The following is a 21,071-nucleotide window of genomic DNA, read 5'->3' as shown; positions in this document are numbered from 1 at the left end:
TATGTTTTAATTTAGCCCAGGACTTGCTGTAAATTCTGAAACTAAAGAAAAAAAACAAAAGACTGTAGTCTTGTTATTTCTAGAGCTCCCGTATGTCTCCTCTAAACAGTTTATTGCCTGAGTTCTCTAGTTCTAAATCTTAGCATTTCTTAGACAGTAGCTTTTTCCCTTTTTGTTTTCTTCTCCCTGGTGATAACAGTGATGATTTCAGACTCTCACTAAGACTGATTCTGTATTTGGTCTGTTCATACTCTAATGTGAGCACAACAATGATGACATAAGGTTAGTTGATTAGAGCTCTGGGGAGGATGGATCTTTTATTTTGTTTGGCAACTAATATTCATTTTTAAATTATGTTCTCTTGTTTATTAGGTCAGAATAGAATTTAAGATGTTCTGAAATAAAAAACTGAAAATACATGAGAAAGTGTTGATGCTTTGAAAATTGAAATCCATTGGATCAATTTTTAGATAAGTCATGAGTTTTCAGAAAATGAGCCTAGAAGGCTCTAGAGATTTTTTAAAATAGGAGCAGGCAATTATTCTGTTACCTCCATAGACTATCTGTTTCCGTTCTTATTTGCACTTTCAAATATAATCTCATTTTCAGAATGTCTAAGAGAGATCTCAGCTGTAAAACGTCAGCCCTTATTTCTCATCCTGTGTGAGTGTACATGGAAAAAGAATGCATTCCATCTCTCTTAGCAGAGACCTCCTCATTATTTCAGAGTTGTTACCATGTGGCCCTTGTCTCTAGACTGACATTCTCCTTTTAATCATTCCTCATAGATCATTGTTTTCCCATGTGTGACAGTTGTAGTTGTTCCTCTCTGAGCTTTTTTCATAAGCTCTTGTCCTCTTTGAGCAGTGCTGCCCAAAGCAAGATACACCTTCTGAAGAGGTTCTCCTGTCCCCGAGCAGGGGGCTCGTTTCTCCTATCTTATACAGAGCAGTCTCTGGATACCTCCTGATATAGTAGCTGCTTTCTCATGAATTATTGCACTGATGACTTCATTAATCCTGTGACCCCCTGTCTAATGCTGCAGATTATTGACTAGCCAGTTGTTCTCTGTGTTGTATTTGTGCAGCAGATTATGGCTGCTTTTATTTGAACTTACCCTCACTAAGTTTATGATGTGTTAGAAGAGTCTCAGACTGAGCTGTTATCAATGCATGTTAACTGTTGTTAATAATTGCTATTTTATAGATAAGGGAGCTTGGGGTCAGGCTAGAAGGAGAGGATACCATCATTTCTGGGGCAAAGTTTCAAAAACCTGTGAAAATAAAACTCGCTTTGTAGTAGCCATCTGATTGCAACAGTTCCTTTATGTTGTGTAAGATTTTTTTATAAACTGTGCAGTCATATTTTTTGAGAACTTGTGGCTTGAAAATAGGAAAGTGTGTGGGGTGCATGCATAGCTCGTCTCAAAGCACGTAGAGGAGGATGGCCATTGAAAACACAAGCAGAATCAAAGGATATTCAGGAAAAGACAAGCTTGCAGCAAGTGGAACAATTCTGATGCTGCCATACTGGGTGTTCTAAGCTGTATAGTGGTCCCACTCAAGGTGAAAGTCATTTAAAATTAGTCTTGTTCCTTTCACTTTCTGCTAAAGATGATATAATTCTTTGGAATTTCTTATTGAATGAAACAGAATTTTCTCTTATCCTTTCCAATCTTTTTTTGTTTTTGTTTGTTTGTTTTTTCCTTGATAGAAGGTAAAACAATCCATAATTGCTGCAGTAGTCTTGTTCCAGGTGATATGGGAACTGGAAATAGATCCTTCTGTCTGCTACTAGGTGTAATCTATTTATTGCGGAATCACAGAGTGGTTTGGGGTGCAGGTGACCTTAAGGACCAGTTACATCCAGCTAGCAGGGCTACCATCCACTGGATCAGTCTGCCCAGGGCCTGACCTTGAACACCCGGGATAAGGCATCCACAATTTCTCTGGGCTACCAGTTAGTTTCCCACTACATTCACAGCGAAGAGTTTGAGCACATCTTTGTTAATATATAGTTTTGCCAGGTGTTAAATTTGAATAAATGTGTGTACGCACAAAGAGCAAAAATGCAGCAGTGCTGGGAGAGGTGCTTGCCAGCAGGCACAAGCATGAGTTGCTATCTCCCAAGCCTGCTTCCTGTCACCCCCAATTTCACGTCGCTCCTCTTGCTAATCTTTTCAAATAATCCAAAGAATATGTGATCGACGTCTGAAACAAGAGATTTGTTCCCAGTAGCAAAGACTAGTCCCAGAGTAACTTTTTGTAAAGCTCTGTTTTTACCAGACAGCAATCCATATTGAAGCTTATTAAAGTCATGTGTTCAATTTTTTTCATAATTGCTCCCATTCAAGCTGTGGCAGGCGGCCAATAAAGCACTAAGTGGAAGTTTCTGTCGGTCCACCTGTCTTTCTGTAGCTAACAAAGTGTGCCGTTTTTTGTCTTGTAGACATTACACGATTCATTGTCAGAGGAACTTGTTATATATAGACTTAAAATATATTAGTTTTAGACAAGGCCAAAGCCATTCTGCTCTACTTCCTTGTATAGTAAGTCTTATATTTATTATACAGAGTGACACATTAATACTTTGTTTGGGTGGAGAGCTTATTCTTAAACCAGAACAGGCAATTCTGGTTCTTGGCTATATATTAGTCTTTTAAAATCCTATTTAAAAAGGAAAACATACTGAGCAGCATAGGTTTCAGCATAGACATTCACCAATCTCTGCTATTTTGCTTCATCAGTGAATTGGAAGTTCTTCTGCAAGAGTTGATGTGGTTTGGGACCGTCATCCTCTTCCAAAGCCCAGTTTTGAGATGCAGTTTCCTTACACTATGCTTCAAATCACAGAAAAGCAGAGATTGCTCTACATAAGCTTACTTTGAGAACTGGGAAGTTAATTTTGTAGTCTTCAAGGTTGTAAAGAATTTTTAAGCGTATCACTCCTGATACCTATGAACAACAAGTATGCATCAAATCTGCAATTAATTTGTAGCTGGAAGTGCCTTCAGGATCACAAAGTTGACTCTAGAAGAGGCCATCCTGGCAAAGGAAAGAAAAAAAATATTAATCTCCTGTCTTCTATCAAAGCAGTTCATCTTGAAGATTTTCTTTGCCTGCAAGAAGATTGGCAAAGACAGCTGTTTTTTCATCCTGGAAAGTGGCCCAAAAAAGGTCTTCCTTAATCTGAAGAAAAAAAAAAAAAAAGACACTGCAGTTATTTTATTATAAGCAGTAAGTTTAGCAGCAGGGTTTTGGATTTTCTTTTATTTCTGCTATAAAATTCAGGTGTGCTGAGGCATATTTATAGAAGAAGAGGAGCAAGCCAGCAACTTGGCTTGCTTGGCCATTAGCAGCAAAGCAGTTCTGGATGATCTAAGAAAATTCCTCCCTCTGGGAGAATGATCTCATAGTAAGACTGGAACCTTAATTTTGGTGATACCCAAACCATCAGCATAAGATTTCCTTGTCCAGATGGTTTCAGAACAGCCAACAGTCAGGTTTGGTCAGGCAAAAGAAGAAGTAAAACCTGGGCTTCTTTGCTCAAATTTCAGCTACTCTTCCTGCTGTTAAGAGAACCCCTTCCTTTTATAGACTGCCTACTCTCCCTGAAGGCTTTTTCTGGTAGAAATACATGGATGCATTTAGCTTTTTGTTGCTGAGGAACTTGTAAAAAAGAAGAGAGGAAAAGAAGGGTATAAAAGAGGTTGCCCATGCTTAAATCTCGTTAAATTTGGGCCTGTGGCAGATGTCAGCTGACTGGGCACATGACTTATTCTTTGTCTAATAGTTTTTTTTTTTATTATTTTAGATGTTTTTACAGGCTGGATTAACTTCTGTGACCTGTTTTTCCAGGGTGAGCATAAACGTGATTCAACCAATATTAAGCCTAATCAGGATTAGCTCAATTGTTGATTTTGCCTGGAAGATTAACTAAGATGATTTATCACTGGTAGATGGGATAAAAGATAATAGGTCAAATTGCCCAGTTCAATCTAGCTACTTGATTGAGCAATGCAGAAATTTGTCATTTGGTTGAATCTGAAGTATTCAATTGTGCAGAAGAGAACGAGAATTGATCTCCCATCTCTGCCCATACAAAGGCTATTCATATGCTTTTGGGTTTGATATGTGCATGTTAACTCCTTTGGCAAGGAGTTCCAATTTGTTAATGATCTTCTAAATAATTTGAGGCTGTTATAAACTTACTTATTAAGCACTAAGATATCAGTCTATTCAGGAATTAGAGAAAAGTCTCCTCAACAAAGTAAGGGGCCTTCACAGTGTATCTCAGTTTTAGTCAGAGAGAGATTATTTGTTTAAGGTCTTTCACACAGTCATACTATGGGGCTCTTTGACACCAGTAATGCAGTCTAAGATCATGATGTACCTTGTCCAGGTACCTTTACCCCTTCTGAAGGAAATGCCAGAGCTTTGAGTTTCATTTTCAGCACCTCCCTGTAATATATCTCCTTGTTTCTGTACACTTAACGTGACTGTTCACAAGTGTGTCTATCAGCATCTCTGCAGCGCATGGGAGCAGGCGAAAGGGTTTTGACTTAAGGCTGCACTTCCATCAGAGCCAAAGAGACTGAAAAGAGAAGTGGAGTCTTATTTTCAAAAATACAGCAGGCATGCACAATTGAAAACTAAACTGATCAGAATCAGAAGTTTCTCAACCCAAGTTATCTTCTATTTAGACTTTTTAAATCATCAGATGTGATCTTTTTTAACTGTGGAGCTTCCCAACAGAGTGCGTCATTCTGTACATCATTACGTACTCAAACATAAATAATCCTAGTGTGTTGTGAGAAACAAAAGACAGAGTTTAAACTCAGCTGGTTTTGCTCTCTTCAGTCCATCTTTCCCTTCTGTTAATGAATAAAGGTGAACTTCTGGGTAATAGGATGTAGGGGAGAAAGAATTCAAATACCTGTTTTGCCTCTGATCTATAGAGCATGGAAGTAAATCCACTGCCAAAAATCTGAAACTAACCCCAAAAAGAAAATCAGAGCTATTCTTTTCTGCTCATTTACTGCTGTTTTTCACAGTCTGAGTCATTGGCAACACGAAGCTGAAGGACAGATGGAATTATTTTTCAAAGACAGAAACACTTCCAGTGTGAGTCAGTTTCATCTGTAATGCTGTTATAATGGCTGTTATACCTACAACCCCAATTTCCAGATTAAAACTTTTCTTTAAAGTTATATAAATGAAGATTTCTGTGTGAGATGATGAATGAAGAGGTGTTCTTTGTGGATGGATTTTGGCAATGTTTTACTCTCTTCCTGCTAAGATTTGCTTCGGTCTTCTTATATTATTCTGTGAGGAATAACATTCATGTGTTCTTCTCCTAGTAATGCAAAATACAGATGTCTTTGGAGAATTAAGACTCTTGCATAATTTGGTTTCATTTTCAGAAGTAAACGTTTATGAAAAATAGTATATTAAACAGTTTAAGGTAAGCTATAAATTCCCCTAGGTTTCCTTGCAGCTCTAGTCACTGCAGTCAGTGGCAATTATTTAAGATTTGCTCTATAGACTTTATATGTTCTCTATCTAAATATTTTTCTGTATTGGCATGAAAAGATCCCAGAGAAAGTAGCATAAGACTGACATTTTGAACATTAAAAGTTGAAAAATAGAAACAAATGCCAGAGTTCTAATGCATTTTAATCTTAAATGCATTTAATGCAGCAAAAAGTTAATGGAAATATAATTTGCATTGACTTAAATAGCTACCCTTCCTGGTGGGCTAAGAGTGACGGAGACAGAAAAGGAGTGCTGAGGAGCTGCTAGAAGTGGTCTGCTACAGGAAGCACACTAAAATTACCCTTGAAAGTCCAAATTGTGGATGAGGCATGCTGCCAGACCTGGAAAGTGTTTCCTACAGCCACCATGTAGACTACTAGAGACTTTGTGCACCAGGGATGTTTAACTAATGCTAAATGTCTGATGTTTGAAGTAGAAGAATACAATTGTTTACTATCAAATGCAGATGTAATTAACTTGTAGCTGTTTTGCACATAGTCGCCCAGAGTCTGAAAGGATGTGTGTCTTTGGGTATCCTCTGCATCATAAAATCCAAGCAGCTCTGTGTTAATTAAACTATGAAAGACCCCATGAGATTTACCACACTGCAGTGTTAGCCTTCACACTGTAGGATGTTTTGGAAAGAATGGTGTTCTTGAATGCTGGGTTTGGCTCAGAGTTGCTCTAATTATTTTCTTCCTTCTTAAATACCACTTTTCTGTGAAGTGCTGGAGAAACAGAGCGTGTCCCCTGGGTGATGTGTTTGATCAGCTCTTGCTGAAGTCCTTGTTTCTCATTTGAAATTGAACCATCAGTGTAGAACTGCGGCCTCATAATGTATTTAAATAAACAACAATAACAAAAACAACAAAGAATGCTATTTACATTAAGCTTTATTAAAACCCAAAATTACTTTTAAATCACTCACTGGCATCTTGATGACACCAAACTTGGGAGGTGAATTTGCAAGGCAGGGATGTTTGCCACCAGTGGATTCTCTCCTTGTGACAAGATCTTGAACACTGAGTGGATGAAGGATTATGTATTTTAACTGGAGCCAGTATGTCACTGTTTTCACAGATATATGGAGTTCTTTTAGGTTTTTATAACAAGAGGTATGTAAATTGGTGTATCATTATTATGGGAACAAGCACCTACTGTGACATCCTGAGAATTTTCTAAGTGCTGATTTCTTAGCATTTCTACTTTTGTATAGGCACTTTTATTTACTTTTAACTTACATTTCTTTTCAGTCTGGTGCTTGATCTTAGTATCCTATTAAAATTTACAGCTACAGTAGAAACATCTTAATTAACATCATTGACCTTAGTATGTTTCCTATGAGTTTGGAAAGCGGTACAGTTGATAGAGCTGATGGAAAAAGTCAAGACAATAAACTTAAGATAGTGCAGATAAGCAGAAAAATATTTACTGTTTAGGCCCAAGGTATTCATAAGTATGAGTTAAGCTTGAGTAATGCTTTCAACTAGATAAAAGGAGAATTTTTGAAAAACTGTGGGGATAGTTCTCAATTAAATGCAAATACTTTTGTTTCAAAATAACATTTCTGTGTGGACATTGACCTGGCTCTACACACCAAAGGCAAAAATGCAATGTTTTCAAGAAGCAGTAAATATTCTAGTAAAGAAACAAAATACTTTGGGCTGAATAGCAGGCATGACTTAAGCTGTTTCTTTGGGAAATGTTTGGGGGAATTTTCCAAAGCTTATTTAAGTTTTCTTTATTTCTTTTGTTTAGTCACCAAATTTGAAAATTCCTATTCTTTTCATCCTAAAGCCTGGGCACACATTTTATTTACATATGTATATACTTCCATGTGATCTCCTTTGAATCAGTGGCCTTTCCTCCTTACTCTCATTGTGGCATCATTTGTGACACCAAACTCTCTGGGGGAAAAATCTTACTTGCTGTGCTACTTCTCCAAACTATTTGCAAGTTAAACAAATCTCCTTCCAGGCCAGAAGTCCCAGTCACTTAGGGCCTTCCCAATATAGAATCTTCCTTGTGTCTCCATTTCTCTGAGTTGCAGCGGAGAGTGTTATAAACATACAGTCTGAGGAGGCTGGCCTGCAAAAATAACGTGTGGAGGCAGGATAAATAGTTTACTTCTCCTTCAACCTCTGTGTTGTGTCACGGAGCTGCTATCTGAATCCAGGCAGTCTGCTTTGGCCCAAAATATACATCTTAGACTTATGTAGGAGGAATAGATGGGTCTGGCGAAGTGGAGAGGCTGTGCCTTCAGCATCTCCTGATGGCACATGGAGATTCCCACCAACATCCTAGTGAGCCTCTGGTTGAAGCAGCATCCAACCAAAGAACATTCCAGTTTTGAATATCATGTGCCATTTTTCTTTGCTTTGCAAAATGAAAAAAAAATAGGCAGGAAAGGAATTATCTACTTCTAATTCCTATCTTTATGAACTGTAAAGTATAAAAAGAAAGTTGTGTACCCATGCTATGGGAGTACAGATTGTGTCACCTCTCCTGCCTATGCTTATCCAGCACCATAGTCAAAGGAAGAGGAAAGATGTTTTAAAAGCATTCAGGTGTTTAGAGAGGTCCAGAAGATGCCTGTTTGATATAAAATAAGAGTGAATAATGTGAGAGAAGGCATAGGTGACTAGATTTTGGCAGCTCACATAAAAGAGAAGTTTCCACAACTTCCACAAACTTCTGCTTTGTTTACAGATTAAATCATGCTTAAATCTGATCTTTGGGGCTTATTTAAGCTTAGATTTCCATCATTTAATTTCTTTTCTTGACAATAACCCCTACAGTCTAGTGAGGACCTAGCTCTTGTCATTTGGGTTCGGAAGTCCAAGAGGTCCCTCAATGAATGACCTAGAAAACTAGAAGCAAGTAGTCATTGCTCATGCCTGCTGCTGAGGAATTTGGAAAGGGAGCTGCTTTTGGAAAGAAGATTTCCCTAGTTTGGGTCACTGTTATATGGCTGTGGAGCCCTTTGTCTATATCTGAATTGCCAGAAGTTTGAGAAGTTTGTAAACATGGATAATTGCTCGAGTGCATTGTCCTCCATCTCTTCTCCTTGAATGAACTTCTGGAAAGCTTTTGGATTGATGAAGCTGAGTGTCTGCCTCTCAAAATCTCTGAACCTGTTTGATTGGAGAAAGGCTGGCCCGACCTGTCAGTCACCCCTGTAATGTGATTTGGGGGTGTTTGGTGACTGAAGGAGTATTGAGTTGCCCTTCTCCTGAAAAGAGAAGAATGGCTGGAGTGGAAACATTGGTGAGCTGATCCATGTTTGCTGTAGGACAAACTGAACAGTGGATAGCATCTGCTGCTATCACAACAACTAGGAGAAACAAATTCTTTGGAGAGATGAGGAAAATATGGCAAATTTATATGCCAAATTTTCTAATGTATCTGTTTTGTAAATAATTCTCTGCAATTTTTCCCTGGTATCTCTGGGTAATGCTTAACTTGTGGTACAGTGGGTATAAAGGAATTTTTCAGAGTGTGTAGCTTTTTTTCTTCTTCACATAGTTTAAAAGGGTCTGAAAGAAGCACACACGCAAAAAAAAAAAGAAATCAGAGAAAGAATCTGTTTTACAGGACTTTATGGAATTGTGCAGGAAATACCGTGTTCAGGCAGAGTAACTTGATTGTGCTGGTTTCTTGTAAGTATGCCTGAGAAGCACGTTCTTTTCACTTTTAATTTGGAAATATTTTGGTTTGAGCTATTCTCATGGCTTCTCATAGAAGTTTCTATATAAAGTAGATCTGGTCCTTGCTAGAAGTGTGCTGAGCCCCATTGTGCCACCAATGGATAGAAAATGAATTTGCCTTTTGCAGGAACAAAAGCTCCTGAGAGTGCTAAGAGGGCACAGGTTTGCAGGGAAGAGAAAACTAAGTCTTAAAACACTTGATTAATATTATTGCTGAATCTGAAAACGTTTTATTACTAGTAAAGGGAATTAGAAATATGATGCTAGAGCGCTGTTTTTCCTAATAAGATGTTTCTGAATGGTGTGAGGTCTTAAAGTCAGGGATTTTGACTTCTTCCCAAACCCTCCCTAATATTTCTCATTCATTGTTGAGTGAGAAATCAAAAGAGATCCCATAAACCTATTACAGTGCATGCTGGACTTAGTTTTACATTCAATTTTAACGGCATAACTCAGTTTATTTTCAGTGGTCTAAGGTCTAGGTGAGAAACAGGGGAATTACTGCAATACGTAATTTTTTTAATTGACTTTCCCTAACTGACAAAGAGAAAGCAACAGGAATTCAGTGCAAGGCCAGGATTTTGTTATCTAGATTTAGTTTTTCTAAACAGGTTAAGATTTTAGATCATGGTTTGTACTGAAGATGTCAAAAGAGAAATCACTGATTCTCTCCTCAAACATAGCCAGGTTTGGAATTTAATCAGGTCAATTTAATAACTCACATCAACAGTGCTGCTGGGGATAAAACTGAAGAAGTGTGGATTTTTTTTTTTTTGTTTGTTTTTTGTTTGTTTTTTGTTATGATGAGTATCACAGACTACTGAAACTGCAGCAGGCAGGATGTAGAATAAATTATAAAGTGTTAATTCTGTTATTTTTTATTTAACTCCTCCTTTTTTTGGATACTTTTGAACAGATACCAATGCCCTTTATGCTTTGGTGATTTATGATGTTTATGTTTATATGAGAACTTCTGGTACTGGATAACAAATTTGTGGTTGATTATACAAGAAAAAATATATATTTTCTCTCTAAGTACACTCTGGACTGTTCTAAACAGAAACTTCTTGAACTTATTATGTCAAATAAGTGTTAAAAGTTTTTGTTTTGAGGTTAAATGGATATTGTTTAGTACAAAAATAATGTGTATAATGTTAGCTTGATGCTGAGGTTTATATTTTCATTATGTTTGTAGTCAGGTTTTTAAACTTCAATTTTAAACCAATTTCTGAGGTAAAACTAATGGGGTACTCTCCCTTATAATTCTTGCTACAACTCATAGAATGAAGTGTGTGCCTCAGAGCTCAGTTGCTAAGCAGGATCCTACAGCTATAGCTTGTAATCAATTTAGCAAAAGTTATTCATAGTTTCTGCTGATTTTCTTCCTGGTGTTCTTGTTTTTTGCTGTCTGTTTTTTTTTTGTTTTTTTTTTACATGTTATTTGTGTAAAATTACATGTAGGCATTGCATATAGTAGCCATACTATAGGAGGATGTGTAAATGGAGTATTCTAAATAAGTATTTTTTTAGAAAGATTTGCTAATTACTTAATTACAGTATATTTTGCAGAAGAATGTTATTAAAATTAACATACTGGTGTCACACACACTCATTGATTTTCTGCTGAATTCAGTTCCAAATCTTATAATTAATTTCCTTGTATGTACTAATAACTGAAGGTGAAAAAATTTGTATCCTGTGCTGAATCAACTGGCCTTTTTCTATTTTTATTTTTTAAGAATTTTTTTTTTCTACAACCCAAGCACGGAGGTGAGTGAGACTGATTCTTTCATGAACACAGGTGGTACTTGTGTCCACTACCTTCAGTCCAAGGGGAAGTTACTTTGGAAAGGAAACTGGTATATAAATGTATGGACTCCTGCAAAAGGAATGCCTTCTATTTTATTATGTTGGTCCATGACATCAGAGGCAGATATTGGCGGTATGACAGCAGAGACTGACCCTTCCTGCCAATATCCCATTACATTTTGTTGCTGTGCAACAGATGACAACAGAGGGGCAGTCTCACAAAGTGGTGTCTGACATGGGCGTGTGTATGAAGCAAAGGAGTGTTATTGAATTCTTCCATGTGGAAAAAACTGCATCTACTGCCATTCATTGATACTGAACTTTTCTAGAGAACAAATAGTGGATGTGAGTTCAGTGACGTAGTAAGTGATGGTGTCTCAGCAGTGGTGATAGAGGCCACGTTCTGGACGATCAAGCTGCTATCACACTATGAAAGGAAAAGTATCTCAGTCAGTTCATCCACATGAATCAGGAAGTTATGACCAGGGAACTATGTATGGAGCTGCATTTTCAATGCGTTGGAACTGATAGTGGCAACACTGGAATATCACAAATTTTGCACCAGGCAGGTTCCATGAATGCTCACACGGGAACAGGAAGAACACTGTGCAAGTTTTTTAGGAGCAATTGAACCAATACGAGGTTGGCGGTGACAGTTTCCTGGATCACACCATTACCAGTGATGACATGTTGTATCACCACTACAAACAAGAGTTAAAACAGCAGTCCATGGAGTGCTAACGTGAATTCCCCATCAAACAAAAAGTTCAAGCCACAGTCCTCGGTGGGTAAAGTGTGTCTTTTGGGATAGGAAAGGAGTGATCCTTGTGGATTTCCTGGAACCCATACAAATCATCACTGATCACTACATCATGATGTTAAGCTGACGGCTTGAGGTTCCAGAGACAGTCCAAGGAAGAAGACAGGCTTTCTCTTGCAACACAGTAATGCCAGGCCCCATACCAGTGTCTCGCTCTAATTACAAAAGGAAGAGGAGATTCCTTCATATATGTATACCTGACAGTGAGATTAAGACACAACAGTTCAAATCTTAGCCTGACTAGTTAATTATGAATCTGTGAATCTATGAATTTCTGTGATTCTGTTTCTTTACAAGGAGAGTGGTTAGGCCCTGGAACGGGCTGCCCAGGGAGGTTGTGGATGTCCTTGGACGTGTTTAAGGCCAGGTTGGACGGGGTCCTGGGCAACCTGATCTGAATGTGTATGTTTGGTGGCCCTGCTAGGCAGGGGGGTTAGAACTACATGATCCTTGAGGTCCCTTCCAACCCGGGTGATTCTGTGATTCTGTAAATCCTTGTTGCTTACGGAGATGGGGAAGGGAAGATGGGTGATAGAAAGGAGATAAGAAACAAGGATTCTTTGTAGAAAGCAAGAGAAATAGTCACCACCATGGCTCCAGAAGGTGTTTGAATAGCCAGATGAAGACCTTCAGTAGTGATGGGTCATCGGAAGTTGTGTTGTTCAGTTGACGACTCTCAACAGCAACAGAGCGACCTTTGAGTCTAGAAAAAAGAAGGATTCAGACAACAAGTTTGAGGACTGTGGAGCATGTACCTTGGCTGGACTGTCGTATTGCACCCACCAAATAGTCTGGATTTGGTGCCTTCTGACTAATATTGATTTGAAGTGATGAAAGATGGACTGCATGGGCAACATATTCCTAGAGTGATGCTATCATAGCAGATGTGAATTGTTGTGTCACTTCTGTTGGTGCAGATTTTTACAAGTACAGCATGCAGGTTCTTGTTCATCACTGGCTTAAATGCATAGCTAATAGTGGTGATTATGTTGAAAAATAGTTTTTTGTAGCTGAGAATTTGCTGTATCAAGCAATGTTACTGTGCTCTCTGTACCTATTGTAGTTTCCACAGAAATCAATAGAAGGCATTACTTTCAGAACAACCCATGTAGAGTATTGCATGCCTGATAGTGAGTAAATTTTTATGATCATCACCATCATTCTAAAAAACTCTTTTCAATTTACCCTTTTCATTCTCCATCTGTTTGGTGCTGCTGGTTGGCTAATCCAGTGCTGTTCCCACCCAGGAAAGGGTCATAGAAAATCATTCTAGTATTGCCGTGCTGAGTAGGGCATTCATTTAGAAATGATGCATGAAATAAGCAGCAGTAAGAAATACAAGTCGGCAGAGAGTAATTGCATATGACTTTATAGGAAAGTAGTATTCTCTGTGCATATTTACAAAATATCCAAACGCTTTTTTTTTTGATCCTTCGTAAAGGTTGACCAGACCAATAATCAGACTGTGTAGCAAGGAAACAACCTCTTATTTGTCAAAGATTTGACCACCAACACATTCTTTACGAATTTTGCTATTTTAGAGAAGAAAGCTGGCTTGTTATTCTATTTTTTTACCCTATATTTGGCATCTATTCCCTTATATATTTTGATGGAAAATGTTGCACAATTCGTGCATTTAGTTATGTTAGCAGTGTTATAGTGAGTTACAGTACATTACAGTAATGAAGAAGTTTAATTTTACATCTTTACCTAGCTATAAAATAAACTATTTTATACAAATGAAAAGCTGAAAGCTTGGGAAAATATTTTTCTTTCTCTCTGAAGTTACACAGCATCTCAGCTTGAAACACATATTTGCTATAGGCCCCTTGTTCTTATGACTTCAATTATTTTTAGAGATTGAATGGACCAAGGGGAGAAAAATTTCAACTGAATTTCCATCTTTTTAAAGGAGCTAAAGAGAAAAAGAATGATCTATTTTTGACTTTTTATTCATACCTGTGGACATAGCCACTATTGTGCAATTTCATATGAGATGTTGGGAAGATGTACACTATTCTGTTTTGCTGGCATTAGTTGCAGCTTCTCATCGGCTTTCATTGAGATTGAGGCTTCTAATCAAATTTTAATGGACTAATGGAAGCTCGGTAAACTTCAGATTGGATCTCATCTGAAATACATAGTGTCGCAGCCTGTATTCTCCTATCCTTTTCTGTGAGAAGCGTACACAACCTCTCTCCCTCTTTTGAGAGGGAGGGCTGGCTGCAAGAAAAATAGAGTGAGTCTTACTTGAAAGTGGGAGCCCAAAGCTTTTTTTTACCCACAGTAAATATATATAAGATTTGAATGTTTTGAGTCACTGCTGAATGCTTTTGAAATGCTTTGTGTCAGACAGTCACTGCTATGGGGATTAGGCAGCAGTTATGGGAGTCTGCTGGTATTGCATACAGAAGCATACATATTGCATACAAACTCTGTGATTCTGACCATCATCCATGCAAGACATTCCCTCCAGAAAGGTAAATATTATGCTTTCCTGCATACCAAGGTGGTATACTTAATATGGCATAATTTAAGCATAATTTATAGTCTGCGTCACTTGTGCTTTTAAAGGGTATGAAAATGGGACAGGGCTATAAAGGCTGACAAAAAAAAAAAAGGGGGGGGGGGGTGCTGGATGGTTTAGACAAATATTTTAGGAAGTGAGGAGAAAAGTGAGAGAAAGGGGAAAAGATCAGGGACCTCGTCCAAGGATCCTTAGGAGGGAGAGGCTGGAAGAGTAATGAAGATACAAAGAAAGGCAGTTGAGAGAGAGAGAGAGAGACCAGGAGGATATTAACTGGGGGAAAGGAGTTATTGGAAAGAAGCTTATTTGGTTTATTTAAAAGAAAACTCCATGAAGAAAACAACAATAAAAACAAAATCAAAAGATGAAAAGATACAAGTGCTTAAAATGAGAAATTATGGAAGAAGACAGAGTAATTTGAACAGTAAAGTACAGAAACAGTGTTTTATTTTAAATGATTTAAAACAAGCATGACACTCAGATTTTCCTTGTCAGAGTGGTAAGACGAGCACAAGGAATTTTTCTGGCTTTGGTTGGTGCCACGTGGATATCAGCAGCACACGTGCACTTTACGTTATTGCAAGTTCCTTCTCTCTACAGTAGGGTCTGTAATTGAGCTGTCTGGAGGATTGAGTGCCTGTTTTTTTGCCTAGGGATGTCCTAGATGTGGCCATTGCTTTGGCATGCTTCGTAAGTGTTTGCAGACAGTGATTTTCACTTAAGAAATCACATAATGGACATCTTTTGAATGCATATAACGACAGTGTTATACCTCAGATTTATGTTCATGGTTCACGTGTGACCACTGGCTTATTATAAGGACCACAGCTTTTGTACCTGCAATGCTGATATTGACATTACCGTGTTGAATATTAGCTGTATTACCAATATTGAATAATTCAGTGTTTCAGAGATTTCATTTTCCCAGCAATTGTTTCAAACAGTTCCCCTGGTTTATTTACTTATGGTTTTGCTTCCTTCTAAAGAATCCCTATAAGCTTGCAGTGAACTGGCCAAAATGTTTTTCTACATGTCTTGCCTCCTCCATGTCTTTCACGTGCATTTCATTTTGCCTGTGTCCTTTTTTGTGGCAATCACTATTGGGTACTTGTATGTTGAGCAGCAGGTAGAAGAATCAATGGGAATTAAAGCACTGTTTTTTCTACTGTTTTCCTAGGAGCAAGCAACTTACAGTCCAACTGGTTTTATCATTTCAGGATTGTTGTTAGACTGTCCTTACAATAGGCATATGCTCTCTGGCTGTCTCCTTTTTGTAGTTTGTTATCCTGTGCTATATATGGGATTTCAGAGTATTCCAGAAAATCTGGATATAGTGGGGAAAGAGGAAATCTCTATATGCTATCCTTGGGCCAATCCTTTAATAATGATTTTCATCTGCAAGCCAGGAGCACTATTGAAGAGTAATAATGTTTGCATCAATGATTCGCAGATAGCCAAGATGCATCACAGAGCATCTGGGATGAGGTTCAGTAATTAGTTCTCACCTTGAGAAGAGAATCTACTTTCTTTTTAGCCTCACTATTATGTTATGCTCCATTGCAATATACCTGTGTGCAAGCTAGTTCTTTTTGATAGGCAAAAACATATTCAAATTTTTAAATTATTTTAATGGCAGTGGATATTCATATTAAGAGAATTAAATTTGTGTGATCCTACTGAAGGCCAAAAGGATTTGTCTAGGGATGAATAGGAGGTCATTTCAGGAGCATGAGGAACCACAGGTCCAGGAGAACACCTGCTTTGGGAATATTGTCCAGCTAATTCACTTCAGCTTGCTTGCCAACTGGATGAGTCACCAATATAAATCTATCAGACCCTGCTTGGAGAACAGTGCCTTTACTCTATATTTATTTACGGGAACATAACCTCTCTCTCTCTTAATCTCTGTGTCGTAGTCTTTAGGACATTACTACCATATGATGAAACTGAATATTTTTATTGAATCTATTGTGTAGTGCCAATGGACCTGAATAGGAGAAGTGATACCAGAGGTAAAATAAAAGGAGTTGCTTTTCTTCTTAGACAGGCGTAAGGGAGTTCAATATTACCAGAAAAACAGCTTTGAACAATGCTGATAAAGAAGAGGTTTAATGAGGTTGGGGTTGTTTGCGGAAAATTAGTCTGCATTAGGGTAATATTCCTCCAGGGAACGTTTATAATGCCTGCAGGAATGTGGAGGGGAGGGATAGGATTTCAGCACAACCTCACAAGATTTCAGCTGCCAACACACTGTGCACCTGTGTGTTCCCCACTCTGACCCCTGAGCTGCCTTGAAAGGCGCTGGCATCTGTAAGCACAAGGAAAGATCAGGTTTTTAATTGTTGTGACCAAAAGAAAAAAAAAAAAGTCCTTCTTTTTCTTGACTCAGAACACTTTTGCCTTTTATGTCTTTGAAAGGATATTGGAAACTATTTTGTGGGTGTGCTTTTCAGTGGTTTGGTGCCTTTTTTCTTTTTGATTCTATTAAATTATCTTAAAGATCTCATAGAGATACAGCCAAATGAATAATACTCAATAAAAAAAAAAAAAAATAATAAAGGGTTAGTTGGCAAGACTCAGGAAAATAATTTCATACTCTGTTGCTTATCTGGGTAAGAATGTTCTCCCTAGCAAGTGTGGATTCAGGCATGACAGGTTTAGCGTTTATCACACTCTCAGAAGTCTTTGATAGCATCTGAGTTTCAAATTGTAGCGATGCGGAGGTGAACTTTAAATATTGTTCTACAAAAATTTCTACTTTATAATACTATACTTCAACCTTGATATCTCTGGTAGTAACTTGGAACTCTGAGTGATTGTAATCTGCATCACTTGGAATTAACTGTTTTGTAATTACATTTTGATTTGTGTTGCTTTCTCAGATATTGCAAAGTGGTTAGGTTATACTGCTTATGAACTTTCATGTCACTAATTTTGTGGTAGAAAATTATGCTTATTAAATGCACACATTTTCCTTTTTGGAATTTAAAGTTGCTCAGTTTGGCATCTGTAGCTTATTTCTTGCAATCTTGTTAATTGAGTAGCTTCTCTGTTTATCTTCAAATGTAGATAAATGGCTTTCAGAGCAGTGTTTATAGCTTAATAGTTCCTGAAATAAGAGTCAACATTATCTCTGAGACTCTACCAGTCATAACTAATGATCCCTCTGCTTACACTGTTGAGCAAGTAAGGAGACACTGAACCCATCCGAGAGCAAGGGCCCTGTGCTATGGGAGGATAGTTTGCGTGTGATGGCGCCTAGCAGACAAGGCTTTCATGGCTCATGAGTGTTAATTGGAAACCCAAATTTGTCCTCAGCCACCTCTAACCTCCTATCGTTGAACTGTCCTACAAATACAGATTGTATTGTAACTTATCCTGCGGGTAAGTTAACAGCATGTAGCAGTCTTGTTTCTCTCATCATTTAAAATAAATACTATCCCTTTGCTCTTAGATTTGCTTCAGTTTTGTCCATCAGAGCACATTTTGCCACATAAAATCTCTGCAGAAATTGGGGATATTTTTAATGTTCCAAACATCACTGGCAGTGAGCCTAAAGGAGGCATTATTGAGGGCCAGAGGAAGATGAGAAAATAATTTGGCAGCTGGCAATTACTACATTTTGTGCTGTAGCATTTTTTATGACATTTTAATGTATTAATGAAAGTAAAATACCTTTTTTTTTTCCCCCATACATTTTCCTGACAATTCCCTTGGCATGGTTCCTGAATGTAGTAAAGTGGTAGCCTTTCCATTATGATAGAGTTAAGTGCATGCTTCAGGAAAAAAAAAAAAAAAAAAAAAAAGAGAGAGAAAAAAAGGAGTAGATTTAACACTCATAGGAAACGCTGTATTTCTATTATCTCTGGAACAAAATTTGAAATGGGAATAATAAAGCAACAATGCTTCTAGGCTTTGAGCATTAATGTTCTTCTATATTTCTGCCGTCTTCTCCATATGATCTTTGACCTGAGTTCTTTTACTTGAAAAAAAATTATTTACTGTAAGTTGCAGATACTGGCAGTGTAAGGTGAATATCTGTTTGAAGAGTTCCAGCTTGGACAAGGTTCTAGTTTCAGATAAGCAATCCAGCAGCAAGCTTTTGCTTGCTTTAGATCAATTTTTGCTGGTGACAGGCAAAGCAGTCTCCATAACTAGTTCCTAGTCTCTACAGCTATCTAGTCCACTGTTTTGAAAAGCTAATTCGGTATAAAGATGTAGGTGTGTGACCAGTTGTAAAATAAACTGCAGAATTTATTCCTACTTAAAGACATTGTTATCAATCTTGCTTATTCTTCAGTTTCCATTTTTTTCACGGTTTTTTTTAAACGTGCTTTGCACATTGTATTGAATATTCGTATGTAAAGATGTGTGGATAACACAGAGTGAGAGCACTTGGCCTAGGATTTGAAAAAATCAGAGTTAAGTTCCTGTTCCTTTACACAGTGGTACAACCACTGAATTTCTTTGTCTCGATCTTTACTTGATTTCCAGCATCAGGTAATTTGTTGTTTAACTCTGGTTCTTGGATTTGAGGAGCCTGGGCTGCTGGCTGAAGTTTTCCCATCCCATTTTGTCCCACCTTCCCCTGTCAAAAAGGCTGGCTGACTTCCTCCAGGCTCCAGTTGAAGCAAAAATGAGCACTGTGCAGAGCTTTTTCCTTGTAAAGGCTGGGCTCACATGTGAAGTGGAACTGAGCTGGGGGCTAACCAGATGAATAAATCTGTGACTTGGGGATCACCATTCCCTGGCTCTAAAATGAAATGTCACTTTGGAGTGTGCGTGGTGGCAGTAGGGGTGAGAAAGAAAGGCTGCTTTACATTATTTTGATTCATTTTGACTTACCACATTCAATATAAACTGTATGAAATGTTAAGCAAATTGGCTTTGTAGTTCATCTCAGCATCTGAATGCATCCTCATTTTAGGAGAACTCTGAAAGCATGGAAAATGAGACCAAAACATGGGGGATACCTCCTCCTTCCTTCTCACACAGTTACCCTAGAACATCGTAACAATAATAATTTAAAAAAGAACACAAAATGACAAGACAAGGCAACAAATGGGAAGCCCTTGCAGCTAAACAGAAGTGTGACTGTGGCTATCAGGAGCACTACCAGGGAGTTCAAGGAATTTCATGCTGGACTGTGTCCTGTCCCGTCATTGCATTGGCAGAGTGTTGTAAGTCATGTGTCTTTTACACGTGGTGCTTGTGATCTCACTGGCAGAGATCAGTAGTTCTCTAAAGCAGAGTTGCAGCAGGAACGCACAAAACAGTGTGGAGCAGCAAAGATTCAAATGTTACCTCTGGTAACAGAGGGTTGTCTACAAGTATTGAGTAATTTGAAGAAAGTGTAGTTAAGTATGCTTTAAAAAAGAAAAGAAAAGGGTATTTATAAGGGTAATATACATATATATTTTTGAAAATGGAAACTTGAAGCCACTGGGCTATTTTGATGTTGATGTTGTTAAAGTCTTATTCCTTACCTTCTCTTCTATACATCAAATTGAATATTCAAATGCCTAAGTTTGATAGTAACATTAAGAATTATACTGCTTTCCCTCAACATTCTAACGAGGGAGCCCTTCTGTAGTAAATGAGTTGAAAATCTGGATAGTTCCAAATAAGTTTTGAACATTTTCTCGTAAGAATATAGTTCTACATTTTGCCTGAATAAAATAAACTTAATGTACTTATTTAGAAATAATCTCATTGGTAAACAAAAACAGCGGTAAACATTCAACAAGAAATCAGATACATAATTTCCCAGTACACCAATTCCTTTTATTTTCAATAGTAGTTTGCAAACTTGGAATTAGATTAGGTAATGATCCAGTATCATTTTGTGGAGAAAAGCATTTAAGTAGAAAATGTTATGAGGATATTTTCAATGCAGCATCAACATGTTTGCAGCTTAATATCAAAAAGAATAAAGCTGATTAGAAACCCTAACTTTCGGTCAACTATAACAATTACATATGAGCTTGGAAATGGTAGATGTTATGTGTGTTGTATGGAGGAGGTATAGGATATTAAATGACCGGGTTATCTGGAATAAATGTTTGCTATAAGATTTAATTGTGTTACAATCTAACTATATTCAATACTGTGACTTTTTTTTTTAAATTTAAATAAATAATACTGTTTTATTAAAAGCCTCTGCAGATCATAATTACAGGGTATTTCAAATACTGGTTAATCTTGAAGGCAAGCATCAGGACAATTGATTATTCTAAACTGTTGTGCCTCTACCTTGGAATTAAAAACTTCCCAAAATTTTTGCTATCTTTCCAACAGGGGACCACATTTTCCTCCTCTTTGCACATAGTTTTTATTAAGTTTCCTATCTTGTTGTTGTTGTTGCTGTTATATGCTCTGAAAAGCTGTGTGGCATGGCAGAGGTTTGAAGACCTCTTCGGTGGCTTTTTCTATTAAAAATAAAAAAATAAAAAATCCTTGATTGTAGGCCATATATTTTAATTAAACTATCATTTGCTCTCTGTCTCTGTTTTTTATTTTGCCCAAAAGGTAAATCACAGGAAACAGAGAAACCATCAAAACTTTCTCTCAGTTGTGCCGATTGGAAGCCTTGTGTTGGTCTGGATACATGGGAGCCAGGGTATAGAGGTATATCCCTGGCACAAGTAGACAAACTTTAAAAGGAGCTGGGGAGC

General features: G+C 37.6%; 1 protein-coding gene across 7 annotated transcripts in view; it reads left to right on the top strand.

The window, feature by feature from the left end:
* Window positions 1–21,071, top strand: part of BMPR1B (bone morphogenetic protein receptor type 1B) — a 234,603-nt gene that overhangs the window by 171,851 nt on the left and 41,681 nt on the right. The window lies entirely within an intron of this gene.

Source organism: Tympanuchus pallidicinctus, unplaced genomic scaffold (assembly GCF_026119805.1).
Source record: "Tympanuchus pallidicinctus isolate F22 unplaced genomic scaffold, pur_lepc_1.0 scaffold2, whole genome shotgun sequence".
NCBI classification, from domain to species: Eukaryota; Metazoa; Chordata; class Aves; order Galliformes; family Phasianidae; genus Tympanuchus; species Tympanuchus pallidicinctus.
This window is presented reverse-complemented; position numbering and strand designations above follow the sequence as displayed.